The sequence below is a fragment of the Carassius auratus genome, unplaced genomic scaffold (assembly GCF_003368295.1).
Source record: "Carassius auratus strain Wakin unplaced genomic scaffold, ASM336829v1 scaf_tig00217818, whole genome shotgun sequence".
NCBI classification, from domain to species: Eukaryota; Metazoa; Chordata; class Actinopteri; order Cypriniformes; family Cyprinidae; genus Carassius; species Carassius auratus.
Genome location: NW_020529258.1, coordinates 80001 through 85000, shown reverse-complemented (window position 1 = coordinate 85000; position 5000 = coordinate 80001). Strand labels below are relative to the sequence as shown.

General features: G+C 39.5%; 5 non-coding genes and 1 pseudogene across 5 annotated transcripts; all 6 read right to left on the bottom strand.

Annotated features, from left to right (window-relative positions):
- Positions 1-294: 294 nt before the first annotated feature.
- LOC113103206 (5S ribosomal RNA) lies at positions 295-413 on the bottom strand. The gene has a single exon (XR_003291343.1). It is a non-coding gene; the product is annotated as a 5S ribosomal RNA (ribosomal RNA).
- A 939-nt stretch (positions 414-1352) lies between these two features.
- On the bottom strand, positions 1353-1471 carry LOC113103205 (5S ribosomal RNA). Its single transcript, XR_003291342.1, has one exon. It is a non-coding gene; the product is annotated as a 5S ribosomal RNA (ribosomal RNA).
- Positions 1472-2408: 937 nt separating this feature from the next.
- LOC113103204 (5S ribosomal RNA) lies at positions 2409-2527 on the bottom strand. The gene has a single exon (XR_003291341.1). It is a non-coding gene; the product is annotated as a 5S ribosomal RNA (ribosomal RNA).
- Positions 2528-3618: 1091 nt separating this feature from the next.
- LOC113103202 (5S ribosomal RNA) lies at positions 3619-3737 on the bottom strand. Its single transcript, XR_003291339.1, has one exon. It is a non-coding gene; the product is annotated as a 5S ribosomal RNA (ribosomal RNA).
- A 510-nt stretch (positions 3738-4247) lies between these two features.
- Positions 4248-4366, bottom strand: LOC113103201 (5S ribosomal RNA). The gene has a single exon (XR_003291338.1). It is a non-coding gene; the product is annotated as a 5S ribosomal RNA (ribosomal RNA).
- Positions 4367-4723: 357 nt separating this feature from the next.
- LOC113103409 (uncharacterized) lies at positions 4724-4832 on the bottom strand (annotated as a pseudogene).
- Positions 4833-5000: the final 168 nt, after the last annotated feature.

Here is a 5000-nt window from a genome sequence, read left to right as displayed (position 1 = left end):
AATTCGTGAAATTTTCCAAAGAGATTAAACCACCTGGTATTCCCAGGCAGTCTCTCATCAAAGTGCTAACCAGACCTAAACCTGCTAAGATTCAGAGATCGGGCATTGACTCTATTTTTTGGCAAAATTATTATATACTAAGTGAAAAATGTCCAAAAAGCTTACAGCACCTGGTATTCCCAGCAGTCTCCCATCCATGTACTAACCAGGCCCAAACCTGTTAATATTCAGAGATCGGGCATTGACTCTATTTTTTGGCAAAATTATTATATACTAAGTGAAAAATGTCCAAAAAGCTTACAGCACCTGGTATTCCCAGGCGGTCTCCCATCCAAGTACTAACCAGGCCCAAACCTGCTTAGCTTCCGAGATCAGACGAGATCGGGCATAGCCAGGTTGGTATGGCCGTAAGCGAAGACAGCAGCAAAGAGAGGGCTATTTAAAGACCAGCCAATCTAATCGCCAGTACATTATATAAGTAGGAAAGAAAACCCAAAAGCTTAAAGCACCTGGTATTCCTAGGCAGTCTCTCATCAAAGTGCTAACCATACCTAAACCTGCTAAGATTCAGAGATCGGGCATTGACTCTTTTTTTTTTTTTTTTTTTTTTTAAATGAAAGATTATTATATAATTCGTGAAATTTTCCAAAGAGATTAAAGCACCTGGTATTCCCAGGCAGTCTCTCATCAAAGTGCTAACCAGACCTAAACCTGCTAAGATTCAGAGATCGGGCATTGACTCTATTTTTTGGCAAAATTATTATATACTAAGTGAAAAAATGTCCAAAAAGCTTACAGCACCTGGTATTCCCAGGCAGTCTCCCATCCATGTACTAACCAGGCCCAAACCTGTTAATATTCAGAGATCAGGCATTGACTCTATTTTTTGGCAAATTATTATATACTAAGTGAAAAATGTCCAAAAAGCTTACAGCACCTGGTATTCCCAGGCAGTCTCCCATCCATGTACTATCCAGGCCCAAACCTGTTAATATTCAGAGATCGGGCATTGACTCTATTTTTTTTTTTTTTTTTTTTAATGAAAAGATTATTATATAATTCGTGAAATTTTTCAAACAGATTAAAGCACCTGGTATTCCCAGGCAGTCTCTCATCAAAGTGCTAACCAGACCTAAACCTGCTAAGATTCAGAGATCGGGCATTGACTCTATTTTTTGGCAAAATTATTATATACTAAGTGAAAAATGTCCAAAAAGCTTACAGCACCTGGTATTCCCAGGCAGTCTCCCATCCATGTACTAACCAGGCCCAAACCTGTTAATATTCAGAGATCGGGCATTGACTCTATTTTTTGGCAAAATTATTATATACTAAGTGAAAAATGTCCAAAAAGCTTACAGCACCTGGTATTCCCAGGCGGTCTCCCATCCAAGTACTAACCAGGCCCAAACCTGCTTAGCTTCCGAGATCAGACGAGATCGGGCATAGCCAGGTTGGTATGGCCGTAAGCGAAGACAGCAGCAAAGAGAGGGCTATTTAAAGACCAGCCAATCTAATCGCCAGTACATTATATAAGTAGGAAAGAAAACCCAAAAGCTTAAAGCACCTGGTATTCCTAGGCAGTCTCTCATCAAAGTGCTAACCATACCTAAACCTGCTAAGATTCAGAGATCGGGCATTGACTCTTTTTTTTTTTTTTTTTTTTTTTAAATGAAAGATTATTATATAATTCGTGAAATTTTCCAAAGAGATTAAAGCACCTGGTATTCCCAGGCAGTCTCTCATCAAAGTGCTAACCAGACCTAAACCTGCTAAGATTCAGAGATCGGGCATTGACTCTATTTTTTGGCAAAATTATTATATACTAAGTGAAAAATGTCCAAAAAGCTTACAGCACCTGGTATTCCCAGGCAGTCTCCCATCCATGTACTAACCAGGCCCAAACCTGTTAATATTCAGAGATCGGGCATTGACTCTATTTTTTGGCAAAATTATTATATACTAAGTGAAAAATGTCCAAAAAGCTTACAGCACCTGGTATTCCCAGGCAGTCTCCCATCCATGTACTATCCAGGCCCAAACCTGTTAATATTCAGAGATCGGGCATTGACTCTATTTTTTTTTTTTTTTTTTTTAATGAAAGATTATTATATAATTCGTGAAATTTTTCAAACAGATTAAAGCACCTGGTATTCCAGGCAGTCTCTCATCAAAGTGCTAACCAGACCTAAACCTGCTAAGATTCAGAGATCGGGCATTGACTCTATTTTTTGGCAAAATTATTATATACTAAGTGAAAAATGTCCAAAAAGCTTACAGCACCTGGTATTCCCAGGCAGTCTCCCATCCATGTACTAACCAGGCCCAAACCTGTTAATATTCAGAGATCGGGCATTGACTCTATTTTTTGGCAAAATTATTATATTACTAAGTGAAAAATGTCCAAAAGCTTACAGCACCTGGTATTCCCAGGCGGTCTCCCATCCAAGTACTAACCAGGCCCAAACCTGCTTAGCTTCCGAGATCAGACGAGATCGGGCATAGCCAGGTTGGTATGGCCGTAAGCGAAGACAGCAGCAAAGAGAGGGCTATTTAAAGACCAGCCAATCTAATCGCCAGTACATTATATAAGTAGGAAAGAAAACCCAAAAGCTTAAAGCACCTGGTATTCCTAGGCAGTCTCTCATCAAAGTGCTAACCATACCTAAACCTGCTAAGATTCAGAGATCGGGCATTGACTCTTTTTTTTTTTTTTTTTTTTTAAATGAAAGATTATTATATAATTCGTGAAATTTTCCAAAGAGATTAAAGCACCTGGTATTCCCAGGCAGTCTCTCATCAAAGTGCTAACCAGACCTAAACCTGCTAAGATTCAGAGATCGGGCATTGACTCTATTTTTTGGCAAAATTATTATATACTAAGTGAAAAATGTCCAAAAAGCTTACAGCACCTGGTATTCCCAGGCAGTCTCCCATCCATGTACTAACCAGGCCCAAACCTGTTAATATTCAGAGATCGGGCATTGACTCTATTTTTTGGCAAAATTATTATATACTAAGTGAAAAATGTCCAAAAAGCTTACAGCACCTGGTATTCCCAGGCAGTCTCCCATCCATGTACTATCCAGGCCCAAACCTGTTAATATTCAGAGATCGGGCATTGACTCTATTTTTTTTTTTTTTTTTTTTAATGAAAGATTATTATATAATTCGTGAAATTTTTCAAACAGATTAAAGCACCTGGTATTCCCAGGCAGTCTCTCATCAAAGTGCTAACCAGACCTAAACCTGCTAAGATTCAGAGATCGGGCATTGACTCTATTTTTTGGCAAAATTATTATATACTAAGTGAAAAAATGTCCAAAAAGCTTACAGCACCTGGTATTCCCAGGCAGTCTCCCATCCATGTACTAACCAGGCCCAAACCTGTTAATATTCAGAGATCGGGCATTGACTCTATTTTTTTTTTTTTTTTTTTTTTAATGAAAGATTATTATATAATTCGTGAAATTTTTCAAACAGATTAAAGCACCTGGTATTCCCAGGCAGTCTCCCATCCATGTACTAACCAGGCCCAAACCTGTTAATATTCAGAGATCGGGCATTGACTCTATTTTTTGGCAAAATTATTATATACTAAGTGAAAAATGTCCAAAAAGCTTACAGCACCTGGTATTCCCAGGCGGTCTCCCATCCAAGTACTAACCAGGCCCAAACCTGCTTAGCTTCCGAGATCAGACGAGATCGGGCATAGCCAGGTTGGTATGGCCGTAAGCGAAGAGAGCAGCAAAGAGAGGGCTATTTAAAGACCAGCCAATCTAATCGCCAGTACATTATATAAGTAGGAAAGAAAACCCAAAAGCTTAAAGCACCTGGTATTCCTAGGCAGTCTCTCATCAAAGTGCTAACCATACCTAAACCTGCTAAGATTCAGAGATCGGGCATTGACTCTTTTTTTTTTTTTTTTTTTTTAAATGAAAGATTATTATATAATTCGTGAAATTTTCCAAAGAGATTAAAGCACCTGGTATTCCCAGGCAGTCTCTCATCAAAGTGCTAACCAGACCTAAACCTGCTAAGATTCAGAGATCGGGCATTGACTCTATTTTTTGGCAAAATTATTATATACTAAGTGAAAAATGTCCAAAAAGCTTACAGCACCTGGTATTCCCAGGCAGTCTCCCATCCATGTACTAACCAGGCCCAAACCTGTTAATATTCAGAGATCGGGCATTGACTCTATTTTTTGGCAAAATTATTATATACTAAGTGAAAAATGTCCAAAAAGCTTACAGCACCTGGTATTCCCAGGCGGTCTCCCATCCAAGTACTAACCAGGCCCAAACCTGCTTAGCTTCCGAGATCAGACGAGATCGGGCATAGCCAGGTTGGTATGGCCGTAAGCGAAGACAGCAGCAAAGAGAGGGCTATTTAAAGACCAGCCAATCTAATCGCCAGTACATTATATAAGTAGGAAAGAAAACCCAAAAGCTTAAAGCACCTGGTATTCCTAGGCAGTCTCTCATCAAAGTGCTAACCATACCTAAACCTGCTAAGATTCAGAGATCGGGCATTGACTCTATTTTTTGGCAAAATTATTATATACTAAGTGAAAAATGTCCAAAAGCTTACAGCACCTGGTATTCCCAGGCAGTCTCCCATCCATGTACTAACCAGGCCCAAACCTGTTAATATTCAGAGATCGGGCATTGACTCTATTTTTTGGCAAAATTATTATATACTAAGTGAAAAATGTCCAAAAAGCTTACAGCACCTGGTATTCCCAGGCGGTCTCCCATCCAAGTACTAACCAGGCCCAAACCTGCTTAGCTTCCGAGATCGGGCATAGCCAGGTTGGTATGGCCGTAAGCGAAGACAGCAGCAAAGAGAGGGCTATTTAAAGACCAGCCAATCTAATCGCCAGTACATTATATAAGTAGGAAAGAAAACCCAAAAGCTTAAAGCACCTGGTATTCCTAGGCAGTCTCTCATCAAAGTGCTAACCATACCTAAACCTGCTAAGATTCAGAGATCGGGCA